General features: G+C 54.6%; 1 protein-coding gene across 1 annotated transcript in view; it reads left to right on the top strand.

Moving 5' to 3' along the window:
- Positions 1 to 22,171, top strand: part of LOC140403941 (MOB kinase activator 2-like) — a 72,096-nt gene that overhangs the window by 1,061 nt on the left and 48,864 nt on the right. The gene's annotated exons all lie outside the window — the stretch shown is intronic.

The following is a 22,171-nucleotide window of genomic DNA, read 5'->3' as shown; positions in this document are numbered from 1 at the left end:
GTCGTCCCATCCCTCGCCCCGCCCCTGTTGCCCGTCCCTCGTCCCGTCCCTCACCCCGCCCCTGTCGTCCCGTCCCTCACCCCGCCCCTGTCATCCCGTCCCTCACCCCGCCCCTGTCGTCCCGTCCCTCACCCCGCCCCTGTCGTCCCGTCCCTCACCCCGCCCCTGTCGTCCCGTCCCTCACCCCGCCCCTGTCGTCCCGTCCCTCACCCCGCCCCTGTCGTCCCGTCCCTCACCCCGCCCCTGTCGTCCCGCCCCCTCACCCCGGCCCTGTCGTCCCGCCCCCACACCCCGGCCCTGTCGTCCCGCCCCCTCACCCCGGCCCTGTCGTCCCGCCCCCTCACCCCGGCCCTGTCGTCCCGCCCCCTCACCCCGGCCCTGTCGTCCCGCCCCCTCACCCCGGCCCTGTCGTCCCGCCCCCTCACCCCGGCCCTGTCGTCCCGCCCCCTCACCCCGGCCCTGTCGTCCCGCCCCCTCACCCCGGCCCTGTCGTCCCGCCCCCTCACCCCGGCCCTGTCGTCCCGCCCCCTCACCCCGGCCCTGTCGTCCCGCCCCCTCACCCCGGCCCTGTCGTCCCGCCCCCTCACCCCGGCCCTGTCGTCCCGCCCCCTCACCCCGGCCCTGTCGTCCCGCCCCCTCACCCCGGCCCTGTCGTCCCGCCCCCTCACCCCGGCCCTGTCGTCCCGCCCCCTCACCCCGGCCCTGTCGTCCCGCCCCCTCACCCCGGCCCTGTCGTCCCGCCCCCTCACCCCGGCCCTGTCGTCCCGCCCCCTCACCCCGGCCCTGTCGTCCCGCCCCCTCACCCCGGCCCTGTCGTCCCGCCCCCTCACCCCGGCCCTGTCGTCCCGCCCCCTCACCCCGGCCCTGTCGTCCCGCCCCCTCACCCCGGCCCTGTCGTCCCGCCCCCTCACCCCGGCCCTGTCGTCCCGCCCCCTCACCCCGGCCCTGTCGTCCCGCCCCCTCACCCCGGCCCTGTCGTCCCGCCCCCTCACCCCGGCCCTGTCGTCCCGCCCCCTCACCCCGGCCCTGTCGTCCCGCCCCCTCACCCCGGCCCTGTCGTCCCGCCCCCTCACCCCGGCCCTGTCGTCCCGCCCCCTCACCCCGGCCCTGTCGTCCCGCCCCCTCACCCCGGCCCTGTCGTCCCGCCCCCTCACCCCGGCCCTGTCGTCCCGCCCCCTCACCCCGGCCCTGTCGTCCCGCCCCCTCACCCCGGCCCTGTCGTCCCGCCCCCTCACCCCGGCCCTGTCGTCCCGCCCCCTCACCCCGGCCCTGTCGTCCCGCCCCCTCACCCCGGCCCTGTCGTCCCGCCCCCTCACCCCGGCCCTGTCGTCCCGCCCCCTCACCCCGGCCCTGTCGTCCCGCCCCCTCACCCCGGCCCTGTCGTCCCGCCCCCTCACCCCGGCCCTGTCGTCCCGCCCCCTCACCCCGGCCCTGTCGTCCCGCCCCCTCACCCCGGCCCTGTCGTCCCGCCCCCTCACCCCGGCCCTGTCGTCCCGCCCCCTCACCCCGGCCCTGTCGTCCCGCCCCCTCACCCCGGCCCTGTCGTCCCGCCCCCTCACCCCGGCCCTGTCGTCCCGCCCCCTCACCCCGGCCCTGTCGTCCCGCCCCCTCACCCCGGCCCTGTCGTCCCGCCCCCTCACCCCGGCCCTGTCGTCCCGCCCCCTCACCCCGGCCCTGTCGTCCCGCCCCCTCACCCCGGCCCTGTCGTCCCGCCCCCTCACCCCGGCCCTGTCGTCCCGCCCCCTCACCCCGGCCCTGTCGTCCCGCCCCCTCACCCCGGCCCTGTCGTCCCGCCCCCTCACCCCGGCCCTGTCGTCCCGCCCCCTCACCCCGGCCCTGTCGTCCCGCCCCCTCACCCCGGCCCTGTCGTCCCGCCCCCTCACCCCGGCCCTGTCGTCCCGCCCCCTCACCCCGGCCCTGTCGTCCCGCCCCCTCACCCCGGCCCTGTCGTCCCGCCCCCTCACCCCGGCCCTGTCGTCCCGCCCCCTCACCCCGGCCCTGTCGTCCCGCCCCCTCACCCCGGCCCTGTCGTCCCGCCCCCTCACCCCGGCCCTGTCGTCCCGCCCCCTCACCCCGGCCCTGTCGTCCCGCCCCCTCACCCCGGCCCTGTCGTCCCGCCCCCTCACCCCGGCCCTGTCGTCCCGCCCCCTCACCCCGGCCCTGTCGTCCCGCCCCCTCACCCCGGCCCTGTCGTCCCGCCCCCTCACCCCGGCCCTGTCGTCCCGCCCCCTCACCCCGGCCCTGTCGTCCCGCCCCCTCACCCCGGCCCTGTCGTCCCGCCCCCTCACCCCGGCCCTGTCGTCCCGCCCCCTCACCCCGGCCCTGTCGTCCCGCCCCCTCACCCCGGCCCTGTCGTCCCGCCCCCTCACCCCGGCCCTGTCGTCCCGCCCCCTCACCCCGGCCCTGTCGTCCCGCCCCCTCACCCCGGCCCTGTCGTCCCGCCCCCTCACCCCGGCCCTGTCGTCCCGCCCCCTCACCCCGGCCCTGTCGTCCCGCCCCCTCACCCCGGCCCTGTCGTCCCGCCCCCTCACCCCGGCCCTGTCGTCCCGCCCCCTCACCCCGGCCCTGTCGTCCCGCCCCCTCACCCCGGCCCTGTCGTCCCGCCCCCTCACCCCGGCCCTGTCGTCCCGCCCCCTCACCCCGGCCCTGTCGTCCCGCCCCCTCACCCCGGCCCTGTCGTCCCGCCCCCTCACCCCGGCCCTGTCGTCCCGCCCCCTCACCCCGGCCCTGTCGTCCCGCCCCCTCACCCCGGCCCTGTCGTCCCGCCCCCTCACCCCGGCCCTGTCGTCCCGCCCCCTCACCCCGGCCCTGTCGTCCCGCCCCCTCACCCCGGCCCTGTCGTCCCGCCCCCTCACCCCGGCCCTGTCGTCCCGCCCCCTCACCCCGGCCCTGTCGTCCCGCCCCCTCACCCCGGCCCTGTCGTCCCGCCCCCTCACCCCGGCCCTGTCGTCCCGCCCCCTCACCCCGGCCCTGTCGTCCCGCCCCCTCACCCCGGCCCTGTCGTCCCGCCCCCTCACCCCGGCCCTGTCGTCCCGCCCCCTCACCCCGGCCCTGTCGTCCCGCCCCCTCACCCCGGCCCTGTCGTCCCGCCCCCTCACCCCGGCCCTGTCGTCCCGCCCCCTCACCCCGGCCCTGTCGTCCCGCCCCCTCACCCCGGCCCTGTCGTCCCGCCCCCTCACCCCGGCCCTGTCGTCCCGCCCCCTCACCCCGGCCCTGTCGTCCCGCCCCCTCACCCCGGCCCTGTCGTCCCGCCCCCTCACCCCGGCCCTGTCGTCCCGCCCCCTCACCCCGGCCCTGTCGTCCCGCCCCCTCACCCCGGCCCTGTCGTCCCGCCCCCTCACCCCGGCCCTGTCGTCCCGCCCCCTCACCCCGGCCCTGTCGTCCCGCCCCCTCACCCCGGCCCTGTCGTCCCGCCCCCTCACCCCGGCCCTGTCGTCCCGCCCCCTCACCCCGGCCCTGTCGTCCCGCCCCCTCACCCCGGCCCTGTCGTCCCGCCCCCTCACCCCGGCCCTGTCGTCCCGCCCCCTCACCCCGGCCCTGTCGTCCCGCCCCCTCACCCCGGCCCTGTCGTCCCGCCCCCTCACCCCGGCCCTGTCGTCCCGCCCCCTCACCCCGGCCCTGTCGTCCCGCCCCCTCACCCCGGCCCTGTCGTCCCGCCCCCTCACCCCGGCCCTGTCGTCCCGCCCCCTCACCCCGGCCCTGTCGTCCCGCCCCCTCACCCCGGCCCTGTCGTCCCGCCCCCTCACCCCGGCCCTGTCGTCCCGCCCCCTCACCCCGGCCCTGTCGTCCCGCCCCCTCACCCCGGCCCTGTCGTCCCGCCCCCTCACCCCGGCCCTGTCGTCCCGCCCCCTCACCCCGGCCCTGTCGTCCCGCCCCCTCACCCCGGCCCTGTCGTCCCGCCCCCTCACCCCGGCCCTGTCGTCCCGCCCCCTCACCCCGGCCCTGTCGTCCCGCCCCCTCACCCCGGCCCTGTCGTCCCGCCCCCTCACCCCGGCCCTGTCGTCCCGCCCCCTCACCCCGGCCCTGTCGTCCCGCCCCCTCACCCCGGCCCTGTCGTCCCGCCCCCTCACCCCGGCCCTGTCGTCCCGCCCCCTCACCCCGGCCCTGTCGTCCCGCCCCCTCACCCCGGCCCTGTCGTCCCGCCCCCTCACCCCGGCCCTGTCGTCCCGCCCCCTCACCCCGGCCCTGTCGTCCCGCCCCCTCACCCCGGCCCTGTCGTCCCGCCCCCTCACCCCGGCCCTGTCGTCCCGCCCCCTCACCCCGGCCCTGTCGTCCCGCCCCCTCACCCCGGCCCTGTCGTCCCGCCCCCTCACCCCGGCCCTGTCGTCCCGCCCCCTCACCCCGGCCCTGTCGTCCCGCCCCCTCACCCCGGCCCTGTCGTCCCGCCCCCTCACCCCGGCCCTGTCGTCCCGCCCCCTCACCCCGGCCCTGTCGTCCCGCCCCCTCACCCCGGCCCTGTCGTCCCGCCCCCTCACCCCGGCCCTGTCGTCCCGCCCCCTCACCCCGGCCCTGTCGTCCCGCCCCCTCACCCCGGCCCTGTCGTCCCGCCCCCTCACCCCGGCCCTGTCGTCCCGCCCCCTCACCCCGGCCCTGTCGTCCCGCCCCCTCACCCCGGCCCTGTCGTCCCGCCCCCTCACCCCGGCCCTGTCGTCCCGCCCCCTCACCCCGGCCCTGTCGTCCCGCCCCCTCACCCCGGCCCTGTCGTCCCGCCCCCTCACCCCGGCCCTGTCGTCCCGCCCCCTCACCCCGGCCCTGTCGTCCCGCCCCCTCACCCCGGCCCTGTCGTCCCGCCCCCTCACCCCGGCCCTGTCGTCCCGCCCCCTCACCCCGGCCCTGTCGTCCCGCCCCCTCACCCCGGCCCTGTCGTCCCGCCCCCTCACCCCGGCCCTGTCGTCCCGCCCCCTCACCCCGGCCCTGTCGTCCCGCCCCCTCACCCCGGCCCTGTCGTCCCGCCCCCTCACCCCGGCCCTGTCGTCCGGCCCCGTCGTCCCGCCCCCTCACCCCGCCCCGTCGTCCCGCCCCCTCACCCCGCCCCGTCGCCCCGCCCCCTCACCCCGCCCCTGTCGCCCCGCCCCCTCACCCCGGCCCTGTCGTCCCGCCCCCTCACCCCGGCCCTGTCGTCCCGCCCCCTCACCCCGGCCCTGTCGTCCGGCCCCGTCGTCCCGCCCCCTCACCCCGGCCCCGTCGTCCCGCCCCCTCACCCCGGCCCCGTCGTCCCGCCCCCTCACCCCGGCCCCGTCGTCCCGCCCCCTCACCCCGGCCCCGTCGTCCGGCCCCTGTCGTCCCGCCCCCTCACCCCGCCCCTGTCGTCCCGCCCCCTCACCCCGCCCCTGTCGCCCCGCCCCCTCACCCCGGCCCTGTCGTCCCGCCCCCTCACCCCGGCCCTGTCGTCCCGCCCCCTCACCCCGGCCCTGTCGTCCCGCCCCTGTTGCCCCACTCCCCGCCCTCGGGTGAGGCAGGAATGTGGGGTTGAGGATACAATGCGATCAGCCATAATCTTATTGAATGGCGGAGCAGGCTCGAGGGGCCGTGTGGCCTCCTCCTGCACCTAATTCTTATGTTTGTGTGTAACCCAACCCAACAGCAGATCAACCAAATCGGTGTATGTAGGACAAGGGGGGATTCCCACTCGAGTTGGATTTGAAGTGTCCAAGATGGGGAACCCAAACCCAACTTGTTTGGGGGTTTGAAACCAAACAGGGTAAAGGACATATCTCAAATCCTATGGAGTTGGACGCAAGAACGGTACTGTTCAAGGCATAAAGCTGAGGCGGCATGGTGGCGCAGGGGTTAGCACTGCTGCCACCGGTGCCAAGGACCCAGGTTTGTTCCCAGCTCCGGGTCACTGTCCGTGTGGGGTTTGCACATTTTCTCCATGTCTACATGTGCAGGTAGGTGGATTGGCCACGCTACATTGCCCCTTAATTGGGAATTTAAAAAAAAATTAAGGCAGAAAACTGAGCTGGGCACACAATGGAGGAGATAACTCAACCCGTTGTTCAAGTTGTTCATTGCTAATAGTGTTTGGAGGGAAATAATTCAGACGTGGTCAATGGAAGTGCCCAGTTCCAGCTTATCACAGGAGAGCTACTCTTAATTCATTCTTCTGTATGACCTCACTGGCTTATTTCTCTTGCCTATAAATCGTTTCAACCTTGTTGTCCTGCATTTCTGGCCTTGATCTTTCACCTAGGTTTTCAACTTAAGGAATAAAAATGTCAGATCGACGTGATGTGTAATGGGAGAGGGTCTAGGCAAACATGGGCATGAGGGATTGTGTAAAACGAATTCAGTGAGTGCCTGTGAGGTTTGTCAGAAAGCAATGTTTGGTGCTGAAATTTAATCAAGCAGAGAATTGTGTAGACTTGGTCATTTGTAAGGTGAGTCAGATAGTAAGATAGTGGGAAAGTTAAGAGTGGAGGTTAGTTGGAAATGTTTGCTTGTATCTTTAAACCATTGACTGCCGAAACTCAGTGTCCGAATCAGGCTTGATATACATAGGTGGATTGGTGGAGCTGTCGTAGTTTTTAATAGATATACTTGGTAAGGCATCTTACGTAGAACTGTTCTTTTTGTTGCCTGATCGAAGTTGCTACATCCACCTTGATAAAATTAGATTGTGGGTAAGGTTAAGAGAGGGTAGCACAAGTGGATAGCACTGTGGCTTTACAGCGCCAGGGTCCCAGGTTCGACTGCCTCACGGCACTGAGGATCCGGTTTAGATCCCAGCCCCGGGTCATTGCCTGTGTGGAGTTTGCACATTCTCCCCATGTCTGATTGGATCTCACCCTCACAGCCCAAAGATGTGTAGGGTAGGTAGATTGGCCATGCTAAATTGCCCTTTAATTGGAAAAAAATTGGGTACTCTAAATTTATCTAAAAATAATAATGTTGGAAGGCCAACCATGGGATTTCAAAATGCAATCGGAGAAACAACGTTACCTGTGCTTGAATGATTCTGAAATAATTGTTTCTGTATTTAAACACTAGAATAGTAGGTGAAGAGTAAAATATTTCCCAAAATTCACCTTCTGTGAAATTGTTAGACACTACCATTCTCTGCAACTTTGACTCCTTGTCTGCAGAAAGATCCAAGCTTATCTCTCAGCGTCGGTGCTTGATGCTTGTTACACTCTTGTCATGTATTCCAGACTTGGCATTTCAAAGATTTCTCTGTATCGGGACGGACTTGACAGACCGTTTTCTGTTGTAAGTTTTGTTGCTTACCTCCTGCAAGTGGTTCTCATCTGAATTGTTGAGGACTTCATGTGTTTATAGGTGCCAGAATTAAAATTTAAAAAAATGTATTGGGGATGCATCGTTGGTACCTGACAGGGAAAAAAAATGGTTAACATTAAGAGACCTTCATCAGAACTTCTTGTGTATTTCCTGCTGAACAATATGGGTAGAAAGAAAACTGGATGTTTTTAGGATCAAGTCGGAGATGGAAGTTTTTGGGTGCAATTGAGCTGTCATGTTTCGAATGGTACTGTACAATTGGCAATTTCTTACATTTTTGTCCCATAATGCTAATCTTTTATACCCTGAACATAGAACATACAGTGCAGAAGGAGGCCATTCGGCCCATCGAGTCTGCACCGACCCACTTAAGCCCTCACTTGCACCCTATCCCAATAACCCCTCCTAACCTTTTTTGGTCACTAAGGGCAATTTAGCATAGCCAAACCACCTAACCTGCACACCTTTGGGACTGGGAGAAAACCGGAGCACCCGGAGGAAACCCACGCAGACACGGGGAGAACGTGCAGACAGTGACCCAGCAGGGAATCGAACCTGGGACCCTGGCGCTGTGAAGCCACAGTGCTAATCACTTGTGCTACCAAGTTGCCCTTAAGGTCCAGTTCTTAAGGTCCAGGCTCCCATTGAGATCTTTTCCATGTCATCCAGTACATTATAATAATCTTTATTAGTGTAACAAGTAGGCTTACATTATCATCACAATGAAGTTACTGTGAGAATTCCCGAGTTATCACCCACAGGTACACTGAGGAAGAATTTAGAATGTCCAATTCACCTAACAAATATGTCTTTTGGGGATTTTCTGAGAGGAAACCGGAGCACACAGAGGAAACCCACGCAGGCAAGGGGAGAACGTGCAGACTCCACGTAGCCAATGACCCAAGCCGGGAATCGAACTTGTGTCCCTAGCGCTGTGAACAACAGTGTTATTTTTATATAAATTTGGAATACCCAATTATTTTTTTTCCAATTAAGGGGCAAATTTAGCATGGCTAATTCACAGAATTGATAATAAACCCACGCAGACACTGGGAGAATGTGTCAACTCCACACGGACAGTGACCCAGGGCTGGGATTCGAACCCGGGTTCTCATCGCCGCAGTACCAGTGCTAACCACTGAAACAACAATGTTAACCACTGTGCTACCATGCTGCCCACAACTGGCCATTGTGCACAACCCTAGATGATGCGTGTTGGTCAGATCGCTCATGGCGGCTATCCTTGCCTTATGCAGATACTTAGTTTACTAGTGGGAAGGGGTGGGACAAGATTAATAATGATTAATTTTGAAATTCGAATGATTCACATCCTCTGGGCCCTGTGGGTCGTCATCACTTTGACGTGGGGGCGAGGTTTGTACGCTCACCTGATCCCTTGAATTATACTGTCAGGAGCTCCTTGCTCCTGGTAGGGCTATCAGTAGCATCAAAATCGGGGAGGGGGGGTGGGGTGGTGGTGCCAGACAAAGTGTCGACCTCGATGAGAGAACAAATGAAGGAGGAAGAAGCTGCAGGGTGATTTGGTCCCAATCATCGTGGTTCAACACATCACCAAAATCTGACTAGCCCATCAAGATTGGGTGGACAATGACACCACCAAGGTCCCCACGTTAAACAAAGTCATGTGTAGGCTTCTCTCAAGTGCCATCTGCCAAGTCCTGTGGCGATGGAGAATTGGCAAAGGGGGGACAGGGCAGTGAACCTGGGAGCCCTCCTCAATCATTGGCACTCAGGTGACAGATACATGAAGGTGGTTGGGCATCTGTGTTGGGACAAAGGTGTTTATGTGCAGCAGCATCTGTGACCGAGCAGTCCCCTTCAGGATAACCTCTGATCACCAAAATATAGAACACAGAACATTACAGCACATAGAACATTACAGCGCAGTACAGGCCCTTCGGCCCTCGATGTTGCGCCGACCTGTGAAACCACTCTAAAGCCCATCTACACTATTCCCTTATCGTCCATATGTCTATCCAATGACCATTTGAATGCCCTTCGTGTTGGCCAGTCCATTACTGTTGCAGGCAGGGCATTCCACGCCCTTACTACTCTCTGAGTAAAGAACCTACCTCTGACATCTTATATCTATCTCCCCTCAATTTAAAGCTATGTCCCCTCGTGCTAAATATGGGTAGGGGGCTTGAAAACATGCCCTAAAAATAGGCTGTCTGAGCTTCTCCTGGCTGGGGTCCCAACCAGATAACCATCTTTGTGCTCAAAGGAAGAGAACTTTAAAATTTTGCAACTTGGAATGTTAGAGCATTCATGGATAATCTCAAGAGTGACCATCCAGTAAGAAGGTCAGCAATCAAATCACGTCAGCTATCGAAATTCCAAATTGATATTGTTGCTCTCAATGAGACTCACCTCCCTGGGGAGGGGACACTGATGGAACAGGCAGAGGGATACCCTTCTACTGGATAGGAACGTCTGACAGTGACTCTCGTGTCCACTTAGTTGGTTTTCCCACCGGAATAAGATCTTTGATGCACTGCCAGAACTCCTCAATTGTTTTAAATGAGTTTCAAATGAAAGGCTCATGACACTTCACCTACAGCTCAGATATAACCAATGTGCCATTGACATCAGCGTTTATGCCTGACCCACGACTCTGATGATTGTAGAGTTGTACAGTGCAGAAAAGGTCCTTCGGCCCACCAAGTCTGGGACAATAACTATCCCTAAATTTCGATATTAAGGAAAAGTTCAATTTTAACTTTGAATCCTCACTGCCGTCCAATAAGAACGCAAAAGATCATCCTTCTGGGGAACCTTTGAGCATCCTCCGGGGTGGGTGGGGGGGGGGGGGGGGGGGGGGGGGGGTGGAAGAGGGAAGAAGGTCACGCCTGGGCGTTACCCTGGCAATTTACCTGGCACTGACCCCTGGCCAGAGGCATATTGCATAGGGGGGGGGGGTTTGGAAGGGGATGTTTCTACTTATATTTTTTAAAAATCTGGGTGCCCTTGATCTTTTTAAAAACCTAGGTTGTTGCCCGGCCTGCCAGTATTACGTCCTGGGACTGACCTGCTCCTTAACCTTTTATTTGCACTGAATGATTAAGGGTATGGTGGAGGAAGTGTTCTTGGGACCAGCAGCATTCAAACAAACTCAACCAAATCAACTTTGGATGGATGGACACTCTGTCCCGATCCTGAAAAATCCCCCCCCCCCCCCCCCCCCCCCCCCCCCCCCACTAGGTCCTCTTACTCAACTCTCAAATGGCCAGTGTTCCAGAGGAGGACAAATAAAGACACTGATTCTCCTCGTGGAGCGTGGCAAAATTGATAATATCGACTGGGAGGAGGTTTCTGCCAATTGCTCAGAATGGTGACAATCTGTCCATCAAGCTACATCTCGTTTTTGAGTCACAAAGTCTTTATGAATAGTCCAAAGCCACGCTAGAAAAGGAAGTAAACCCTGCACTCCTGAACCCACTGCCTCCTGGGGCATTCTGTCCCATGTGCTCAAAGATCTGTACGTTGAGATTTGGCCCGTTTCAGTCACATGAAGACCCTTGACAGAAACTCACGATCCTGATTAAACATCATCCTCGAATCAAGGGGCAGGAGACAATATATACGGAATCCCGGTGGCATCAGAAACAATAAGGGCAACAATTTGATGAGTCCAGTTAATAACTAGACCCGAAGAGGAGAAGATTTGAGTTGTTCATGGTTATCATCGAAACATCAGTGGAGCTACTTGTTGCTGTCAATGAGTATGCTGTTTCTACTGTGGCAGCTCGGAATGAGCTTTACTTTACATGAAACAAATTATGCTGACAACTTAATTGTTCAATTTAGAAAATGTTTGACTTCACATCAAGCTTCACTCTTGCCTGGGAGGGCTTGATATTGATATTTATTGCATGAGGTGGGTGATTTTGTTTCTTAGCACTGTTCCAAAATAAGTACATCACACAATAAAGATAGCCCAGATTGAAAGTTGGATCTTAAGCTGGTATTTTCATACTCAATACTTGTTGGAAATCTCTTGGCTGATCAATTCAGTATTGTCTACAAGCACTGCCTTTAGAATGGAGACCCTAATTGTCCCTCTGGCACTATTTCAAGAAGTGCAGGGGACTTCTCCCAGTTTCCTGGCGAATATTAAATCCCGATAGTAGCACAATGGTTAGTACAGTTGCTTGACAGCTCCAGGGTCCCAGGTTCGATTCCCGGCTTGAGTCACTGTCTGTGCGGAGTCTTCACGATCTCCCCGTGTCTGTGTGGGTTTCCTCCGGGTACTCCGGTTTCTCCCACAGTCCAAAGATGTGTAGGTTAGGTGGATTGGCCGTGCTAAATTGCCTTTGGTGTCCAAAAAAAAAGGTTAGATGGGGTTACTGGGTTATGGGGGTAGGTTGGAAATGTGGGGTTTAAATGGGGTGCTCTTCGAAAGGCTGGTGCAAACTCGATGGGCTGAATGGCCTCCTTCTGCACTGTAAATTCTATGATTCTATTTGAAATGGTTCAGTGCAGCATGTCCATGGAATGAAGTAACTATCATTTTCTTTTTTAAGGTAGCAGTTTAATAACATTATGTAGCAACTGGAAGAAAATAATTTGTAGGTCAAATCAGTGTTGGTTCATGATTTGGCAGAGATTAAAAATGTTCACATCTCCCATATTCTTTTGGATCTCCATATAATGATTTCTGGTTGAGATCTCATAGAAGACTGCATTATTTCAGTATTTGCCAGTAGTACTCTGGCTGCTTGTTAGTCGTGGCATGTAATTCCAGCGTGACCTTTCATCCCTTTCCTTAATTTCAAGCTTCTCATCCTTCCACATTCTGGAATTGATCACATGGGAAATTGTAGGGGAGATCTTTACACTCTTCAGTTCACGTTTGATTAAAATAACACAAGAACAAAAATGAAGACGAGCACAGTTAGCTATTCCTCCCTCTCAAAAAAAACCTTGTCTATCTGCTTTTTCCTGACTTTCGAAGCTCTCTTGCATTGAGCAGTTTAGTCATAAAACCTCCAAACCAAGATGCAAAGCCTGCTGATAGGCAAATAATGTACACGAGTGTCAGTGTGGCCAAGTGATACAGCACTCTAGGTTGGAGATGGAGCGCACTGTGGAGACTCGAGGATCTAATTTAGACTATGAAAGTTCCTTTGCTGAAAGATACCGACACTTGGATGCAATGAAGCCTTTACCTGTCTGTTCAGCTGGATGTAAAAGATCCCAAAACATACAGGTGTAATGGGTAGCATTTAAAAGTTGCTACAGTTCCAGATGACCATAGGCTACTTTCCCCTTTGAGGGGGAGAGCAGGCTGCTGGTGGTTTACTGAGGGTCACCACACCTCCGGTGAGGGGCAAGGTTGAGAAGGCAGAGTTTGGGTTATCCCTTCATTTACTCCTTAATCAACACCATTGAAAATGGATTAAGCTGGTCACTTATTTCTGTTTTTGGAACCCTGCTGTGCCAAATGTGCAACATTATGGTTCCAAGATAATTCATGTTTAGTGTTTTGGGATGTCCTGAGGGTGTGAAGGCACGGTGTTTAAAAAAAGAATTACCTGTTTCTGTGCACATTCTATGTAAATACCAACACCAGCCAATGTTCTCACCTTTCTGAATAAAACTGCTAGCTGTGTGAAATTGCAGAGTCAGTTTTGTGCTGTGGGCCCACACCTGTTAGGGGTTGATCAGAGTGGCCAAACTCATTTTCCCCCTGGAAAATACTTGCTCTATATTGTGTAGATATCTCTTGTAAAAATTCCAAGCTCTTTACAGGTAGCAAGTTACTTTGAGATAGTGTGCACAAAATTCAAGCAGTCATTCTGCACACAGCAAAACCCCATAAACAGCAATTAAATTAATGGCCAATTATTTGACAATCAGGAATGTTGGCCAGGACCTGTATAAGGCACTGTTAAAGTGGCTGTGTTTGAATCCTAGTCTCGGATTTATAAGGGCAGAGTGCTTCGAAAATTAAACTAGTGGTTCAGCTCAGTTGGCTGGACAGCAGGTTTGTGATGCAGAGTGAGGTCAACAGCACGAGTCCTGCTAAGGTTTTTCATGAAGGCCCCACTCTCTCAACCTTGCCCCTTGTCTGGGGTGTGGTGATTCCGAAAGCAGTCTATGATCATCTAGGGTTATGGTGAGTTTACTTACCACATATCATGCTATTGATTTGGACTGGAGTTATGACCAGTTGTAAGGTGGCTATGAGCTGGGTTTTTTACACACCCCTCTTTTTTTTTTTCTTTTCCCTCTCTTTCAAGTTGCTTCATTTGTAATTGAATCCTAGCCAATTCAAATAAAAACAAAATTCTGAAAGAACTAAGTAGGTCTAGCAGCAAGTTCCAAAGAAGAGAAATATGTTAAATCCTGTTTCTCTCTCCACAATGCGGCGCTTTCTGTTTTTATTTCACATTTCCAGCATCTGCAGTATTTTGCTTTTATCTTCGCCAACTCAAGCTGCGTTTATCTAGATTACCTTTTCTTTCCTCAAGGTTCAGATGTTGAGCCAATACTGAACTATTTCTGCTTCCATAGAGCCTACTTTTAACATTTCCAACTTTTCTGCCACTGCTTTTAAATTTACCTTTGTTAACTGTTGCAAGGCACACAGAAAAATGCTCTTTTGAGGCAAGCTTTTGAAATAGTTGTTTTAAACTTTGCAATGAATACAGCAAACTTTACTGTGAAATATTGTGTTTAAAGCTTAGCAAATCGCAATGTACTCGCCTCAGCCTGTGCTTTTGAAATCTTGCAAAGAGCACCTAATTTTGTTACAATCCCTGATTTTAAAAAAGTATATATACTTTTTTGATACATATTTTTCCAATTAAGGGGCAATTTAGCATGGCCAATCCACCTTCCCTGCACGTCTTTGGGTTATGGGGGTCAGACCCACGCAGACATGGAGAGAATATGGATCCCCAATAGCTTTTAAAGAAAAATCCGAACTTCCAGTTGATAGCTGAAAGAATGATGTGTCAAGATTTCACTTTTTAAAACATTTACTGTAGTAAGGAATTCACTAAGATATCATTGACAAAACTGTCCTTTCTTTTGTAGGCAACTTCCCCATTTAACTTTTGATCTGTTATGGCTTCACATTACACTGTCCTTTAAGTGGATCCTTCATCATCCAGAAACCAGTCTAAAATTCTCAGCTCCCAATTACTTTATTTTTACTTTCTCAGCTGGGTATCTCTAACCCCAGAACTATCTTTCTCTAATTCCAAGCTAGGCAAATCTTCCAGCCTCCTCTAAATCTACACAAACTCGATCTTCAATCTGAGTGCGAGCCCTCACGTGTGGTCTGTGTGATGACCGATAGGGTCTGCACTTTCTTTGCTTAAAAGTGCAGGCTTGGCTGTTTCTATCTCGTGCTCGTTACCTCTCAGATGTCTGCAGACCACACAAACCAAAACTGCTGTCTGTGATGGGTTTATAGGGAAGCCTGTAACCTCAACTCAAAAATGACTTCCTCTACCCTCTCTTCCATGGCAATGTGAACCATTGAATCTAAAAATGCTACTTCGTTATCTTTGATCATAACTCCCTTTCGTCATAAAAGTCAATGGATTGTTTACAGTACCACATTTTACATCTCGATAATTATAACACATTTTTAGAGTTTGGGAGACTCTGGGTCTACTCATGGTATTCCCAGAGGCTGGTCATTGTCTTTCAGTCTCTCACCTTCCTCTCAGTAAAACAATCTGACTTCTCTTGATCTCTAACAGTCAAAGCACCCAGGCTTACTGCCAGGCAGACTGCAGGTTGTATAAAGCCACAGCGCCAGAATATTATAATCTTTCAACTAAAATATACAGTTCTAAAACAATACATAATTATCTTTGAAACCCAAGATTAACAATTGTCACTCAAAGTTTTGACATTTGGATTTAAAAGAAAGATTTTTCTTCGTGATGCATACTGGATAACATTTTACACCAGCAGAATTTTAACACGATACATAGCTTGTGCCTTTTGTTGTAAATACAAATTCTCTGCAGACCTACTAGTTGAATTTGGAAAGACTCATATTTTGAATAAAATGGTGGCTTTCTTTGTTAATTCAGCACTGACTGGGTTAATGCCCCAGGATCTTTTGTACATTACAGAGCCTGCTGAGGCTTGTTGCGTTGCAGTTTGTTTCAATTAGATCATTTTCTTTTTTAGTTTGCAGCACAGTTTTATCTGCAGGTTTCATTGTGTCTCCACCATTTTTACCCCTCCTTGCAGATATCTTCCAAAGAACATTCCCATCTTGTTCTTTACCTGCTGACCTATCTGCCCAGAAATGATTTGAATTGTAGCATCTCAGCTGCCGTTCAGTTCGGCTCAGCTGAAGAAGGCGAGAAGAGTGCACCTGATGGAAATGAGCTGCTCTCTTACCATTGGCTGCACTGGAAATAAATATGGCTTTATTGTTCCCATAGCAGCGGTGACCTGGTTTTCTGTGTGTTGCAAACTTTTGTTGGACTGCTGTTTAAAAGCATAACAGTGGAACTAGACCGCTCACTTTTAATGTTAGAAATTGGGAATCTGGGCGGCAGGGTGGCGCAGTGGTTAGCACTGCTGCCCCACGGCGCTGAAGTCCTGGGTTCGATCCCGGCCCCGGGTCACTGTCCGTGTGGAGTTTGCACATTCTCCCCATGTCTGCGTGGGTTTCGCCCCCACAACCCAAAAATGTGCAGGTTAGGTGGATTGGCCATGCTAATTGCTCATTAGTGCCAAAAGATTAAGTGGGGTTACAGGGATAGGGCGAGGGAATGGGCCTAGGTAGGGTGCTCTTTCAGAGGGTTGGTGCAGACGGATGGGCTGAATGGCCTTCCTTGGCACTGTAGGGATTCTATAAGTAGCAGTGCAAAACAAATGACAGGTCTCTGAGAGGAGTATTGCTCTACCGAAGATCCTTAGCAAACATTAAAGGAACCTTAACGCAGCACAGAACGGAATCAAAGCTGGCACCTTCTGTCCTGTGAGGCTCAATGCTACGTGGGGCAGCGTCTTTACCCACTAGGCCGAGGGGAAACTGTCAAATCCTTCTATCTTTCTTATGATCTAGTCATGCAGCAATCTCCTTATCATGTAAGTGTTTGCTTTGGCATGCCCTGTCGCAAAAGTGTTCTGTCAAATAAGTGATGCAGAAAAAATAGGATCATATCCGTGATTCTGTTTGTACCCATTTCACAATGTTAGATTGTTTTTTCTAATTACAGTTCATTACGCATTCAGTTCTGGATGTAGATAGATGGATAATTTACAACTTCTTAAGTTGAAAATTTGGCTTAAGTATCTACTCGAAACAGCCCTTACCCGGGTATTCATTTTTAAAAATAAATTTAGAGTATCCAATTCTTTTTTTTTTCAATAAAGGGACAATTTAGCATGGCCAATCCACCTACCTTACACATCTTTGGGTTGTGGGGGTGAGACCCACGCAGACACGGGGGGAGAATGTGCAAACTCCACACAGACCGTGACCCCCGGCCGTGATTGAACCCGGATCCTCAGCACTGTTGGCAGCAGTGCTAACCACTGCGCCACCGTACCACCCTCAATCTACCTGCGTATTCAATGGATGTGAGCCAGCAGGGTGGGACATTGATCAAATAAAGTTCAGAAATTCAGAAAAGTGGTTAGCACTCATAAAGAAACCATGCTGCAAATGTACAGCAGTTATGTCATTGACAGAAGAGATAAAAGGCATGTTTATGTTCCAGGTAGTTTACCTTGTCAGAATGGCATGCAGTCTGGGAAAGGATCTATGTCCAAAAGGTTAATCTTGCCCCTGCTGTGAATTGGTAACAAATCTTTCTTTTGATCATAGAATCGCAGAATCCCTACAGTGCAGAAGGAGGCCATTTGGCCCTTCCAGTCTGCACCAACCCTCTGAAAGAACACTACCCAGGTCCACTCCCCACCCTGCCCTATCCCCGTAACTTAACCTGTACATCCCTGGGCATGAAGGGGCAATTTAGCACGTCCAATCCATCTAACCTGCACACCTTTGGACTGTGGGAGGAAACCAGAGCACCCGGAGGGAACCCATGCAGACACGGGGAGGATGTGCAAACCCCACACAGACAGTCACCCAAGACAGGAATTGAACCCGGTGAGGCAGTAGTGATAACCACCATGCCACCGTCCCGCCCATTTTATTTCCGATTTCCAAATTTCAGACGTTTCTTTAAGTCCATTGGACCATTGTTCTTGCACTTGACTCACTTTTTGTTATCATAGAATTTACAGTGCAGAAGGAGGCCATTCAGCCCATCGAGTCTGCACAGGCTCTTGGAAAGAGCACCCTACCCAAGGTCAACACCGCCACCCTATCCCCATAACCCAGTAACCCCACCCAACACTAAGGGCAATTTTGGACACTAAGGGCAATTTAGCATGGCCAATCCACCTAACCTGCACATCTTTGGACTGTGGGAGGAAACCGGAGCACCCGGAGGAAACCCACGCACACACGGGGAGGATGTGCAGACTCCGCACAGGCAGTGACCCAAGCCGGAATCGAACCTGGGACCCTGGAGCTGTGAAGCAATAGTGCTATCCACAATGCTACCGTGCTGCCCAACAGCATGATTGACTCTCTTCTGATTAAGCGTTCTTTTATAGCACTGTTCCGGTATATTCTAACCGGCCTGCACCACATCAAACTTTAGAGTTAGATGAGCAATGAGTGGTTTAGGCCTGGTCAGCACTGTGATTTATTGTCATGACGACCTAGGTCAGATTTGCCTCCATTAGTCATGTAATTATGCATGACATCGCCACCACATTTTGTATTTGGCTGTAAAATATAGTCTCTCAACAGGCTATATTGCAGAACACATTGGCTGTGTAACCCATTAAGGGACTGTTTTCTGCTAAGACTAACCTGTAGCTTTTGGAAAAGTGTCGAGGCATATTTGTTATATATGGCTCACATAGGATTGAACACCATGGTTTGGCTGGGAAAACTTTCATGTCATATCATCTTTTCTCTCTTTAGGTCCCTATAAAGCCACATGTCAGTTTCCAGTTGAGTGGCAAGTGACGAACCATTATGAAATAATGGATGTGGCTCAAAGTCATTCCCCAGCACTGTGGGTATACCTAGACCGCCTGGAGGCAATAGGGGATGGGCAATAAATGCTGGCCTAGTCAGTGACCCCCACATCCCGTGAAATCGTTTTTAAAATCCTGCTTTCCCTTTGCAAAAACCACATCCTGCACTCAATGCTTTTGTGTTGCTGATCGAAACCAGCATCTGCCGGTTTTCCTACGGACAGCTGAGGTAATTCACCTGGGAAGATTGGGGAAAGGGTGTGTAATACCAGTCTGTGCTGCACTGTTTGAAGTTCCCCCACAATGCCCATGGGAAAATACTTTATGCAGGCTACAGTGGGTTTCTAGACATAGGAGGATTTAATTCAGAAGAGCAAAATTTCATTTGTTGCGAATTTTAGCACATGGATACCAGCATTCATTATTTTTCACCGCCTTGTCTACCTCCTCTGACCCCTCTCTTATTACCCTTTGTTTCCCCTGAATTTCTGTTCTTCCCTCCCTCTAGGGAGGTGCGCTGCAGCCTCCTCCTTCGCTGTACTCCCATACACCAGCCTACACGCTAGTGTAGCGGTTCCCTTACCAGTCAGATTCCCCTATTTAACCCCGCTCCCCCCCCCGGCCCTGCCTTTTCCACACCTTTGCCTGAGTTCACTCCGCCTTTGTCATCATTTTGCAGCCCATGTTCTGGCCATTGCCCTCTATCATTGTTTGCCCAGACCATTCTTCTGGACAAACCTGTTGGCTTCCTCCATGGCGTCAAAGTATTGTTCCTTGACCTAGTATGTCACCCACAGCTTGGCAGGGTAGAGCATGCCAAACCGCTCCCCATTTTTGTGCAGGGCGGATTTGGCACTATTGAATTCAGCCCGGCGCTTGGCCAGGTTAGCATCAATGTTTTGGTACAAGCGAATGGAATGTCCTTCCCACTTGCACTCTCTCGCGCTCTTCGCCCACCACAGAATTCTCTCTTTGTTCTGATATCTGTGCAGCTTCACGATTATCGCCCGGGTGTCTACCCCGCCTTGGGCCACTGCCAAAGCGTCCTGTGGGTGCAGTCTGTCACTGGGGGTTGACAAAGCCCACCTCCCGAGCATTGCTGCTAGGTTCTCCGCGTGGTTTCTCCCCTCCGTTCCTTCCGGCAGCCCCACGCTTCTCAGATTCTGCCAACGCGATTTGTTCTCCAGGTCGTCGACTTCGTCTTTGAGCCCCGTCTGGGTTCTGACCAGGCTCGCCACCTTGACCTTGAGCGCCGCAATCTGGTCCCCGTGGTCCATGGCGGCTTTCTCAAGGTCCCTTGTCGTCTTCTCCTGGGCCTCTAGCCACTGCTCCATATTGACCAGCACCTCGCTTATGGGGGCTGCTGCAGCCTCTGCTGCCATTTCAACGGCTGCTAGGAGGTCTCTCCTTACTTCCTCTCTCTGTCCCTGGAATTCGGAGGTGATGAAACCCATCAGCCTGTCCATCGGTGCCTGGGTCTGCGCTGGGAGTTCTGCGGGATCGGTTATCCTTGGTTCCATGCCTCCATATGTAGTTGAGGTTTCACTTCCCTCGTCTCTGCTGGCTTTTCGACATGGTGGTTGACTTTTTCCCATCTTGCTTGGCAGTGCGGTTGATTGGTGGGTTGGGGTGCAGGATTGTGGGTACTTTTAGTGCCCATTTGCTGGGGTTAAAAGGCCGTAGTCGAAGATCTTACACGAGAGCCACCGTTCGTGCGAATGCTCAGCTCATGACTGCCACCGGAAGTCGGGGTAGCAGAGTTCTGTCCGTATCTGAAATGAACACTCCAGCAAGGGTTGGCACTTTCAGCAGAGGAAAGGGTGAAAATGTTGCTAGTGTCGGCGGTTGGTAGCTGGGAACATTCCTGAAAGTGCTGAGCTAATTTCTCAGAACCATATTCACAACAAAGTTGGAATTCTAAAGGCACAACTTCAACAGGATACTGTTTAAAAAGTTGGGAAAATAATGGTGAATTGTAGAATCCTTTAACTTTGTAACTTTCCTTTATAAAATTAAAAAAATCACTGATTTCTTCATTGAGGAAATGTTGTTAACATAAAGGGTCAGACATTATAGTTTGATGGATTAGTTTGGTCAGAGCATTGGACCATTGAGTGCTAAAACGTCAGTTCTATGCTTTTTGAGCTATGGATCAAGGAGAACATGAAAATGGTGATTAGAAATAAATAAAAATAACTTCAAAAAAGTTTTCCCCTCTCCCCACTGTTGTTTGCACTGGCTATAGAGCTTTGCCAATTGCTCTGAGAGCCTCAAGGGGCTGGAGGGGACTGGTCCGGGGGGGTGTGGAGCACAGGGTTTTGCTCTATGCGGATGATCTGCTTCTGTACGTTTCGGACCCAGTAGAGGGGGTATAGTACATAGAACATACAGTGCAGAAGGAGGCTATTTGGCCCATCCAGTCTGCACCGACCCACCTAAGCCCTCACTTCCACCCTATCCCCGTAACCCATTAACCCCTCCTAACCTTTTTGGTCACTAAGGGTAATTTATCATGGCCAATCTGCATGTCTTTGGACTGTGGGAGGAAACCGGAGCACCCGGAGGGAACCCACGCAGACACAGGGCGAACGTGCAGACTCTGCACAGACAGTGACCCAGCAGGGAATCGAACCTGGGACCCTGGCGCTGTGAAGCTATCCACTTGTGCTACCGTGCTGCCCCATGGATGGAAGAAATCATGAAGATTTTAGGGGCATTAGGCCAGTTTTAGGGGTATAAGCTAAATATGGAAAAGAGTGAAATGTTTGTGGTTGAGGCGAGGGGATAGGAGGGGCGACTGGGAGAGCTGCTGTTTAAGTCAGTAGGGGGTACTTTTAGGTACCTGGGCATAGAAGTGGCGCGGGAATGGGACCAGCTGCATAAATTGAATCTGGCCCGGCCAGTGGACCAAATGAAGGACGATTTTCGGAGATGGGACACACGTCCGTTGTCTTTGGCCGGGAGGGTGCAAACGGTGAAAATGACGTTCCTCCCGAGATTCCTATTTGTATTTCAGTGTCTTCCCATCTTTATTCCGCGGTCCTTTTTTAAGCGGGTCAACAGAGTGATCACGGGCTTCGTCTGGGCGGGCAAGACCCTGCCGGTAAGGAAGGTAATGCTTGAGCTGAGTCGGGGAGAGGGCAGGCTGGCGCATCTATAAGGAGCTTCTGGGGTCGGAGGAGACGCAGACCGAGGAGCTGAAGCGCAAGTGGGAGGAGGAGCTGGGAGGTGAGATAGAGGATAGTCTCTGGGCAGACGTGTTGAGTAGAGTCAACGTGTCCGCAACATGTGCCAGGCTCAGCCTGATACAATTCAAGGTTGTGCACCGGGCTCACATGACAGTGGCCCAGATGAGCAGATTCTTTGGGGTGGAGGACAGGTGCACAAAATGCGCAGGAGGATCAGCGAACCATGTCCACATGTTTTGGACATGTCCAAAGCGCAGGGGATTTTGGCAGGAGTTTGCGGCCGTCATGTCAAGGTTTTAAAAACAAGGGTGGCGATGAGTCCAGAAGTGGCGATTCTCGGGGTGTTGGAAGACCCGGGAATCCAGGAGGAGAAAGAGGCAGACAGTCTGGCCTTTGCTTCCCTGGTAGCCCGGAGACGGATACTATTGGTATGGAGGGACTCAATGCCCCTGAAGTCGGAGACCTGGCTATCGCACATGGCTAGCTTTCTCTGTATGGAGAAAATCAAGTTCGCCTTGAGAGGTTCACTGTTAGGGTTCGCCCGGAGGTGGCAACCGTTCGTCGACTTCTTCGCGGAAAATTAATCGTCAGCAGACGGGGGTGGGGAGGGGAGGGGGGCGGGGAGTAGTTTAGTTTCAAGAAGGGGGCAATAAGCCTCCCGTAACAGCCTCCCCGAACAGGCGCCG

This window comes from Scyliorhinus torazame, chromosome 29, assembly GCF_047496885.1.
Source record: "Scyliorhinus torazame isolate Kashiwa2021f chromosome 29, sScyTor2.1, whole genome shotgun sequence".
Taxonomy (NCBI): domain Eukaryota; kingdom Metazoa; phylum Chordata; class Chondrichthyes; order Carcharhiniformes; family Scyliorhinidae; genus Scyliorhinus; species Scyliorhinus torazame.
The sequence above is the reverse complement of the archived record's forward strand: the minus strand, read 5'-3'. Positions and strand labels throughout refer to the sequence as shown.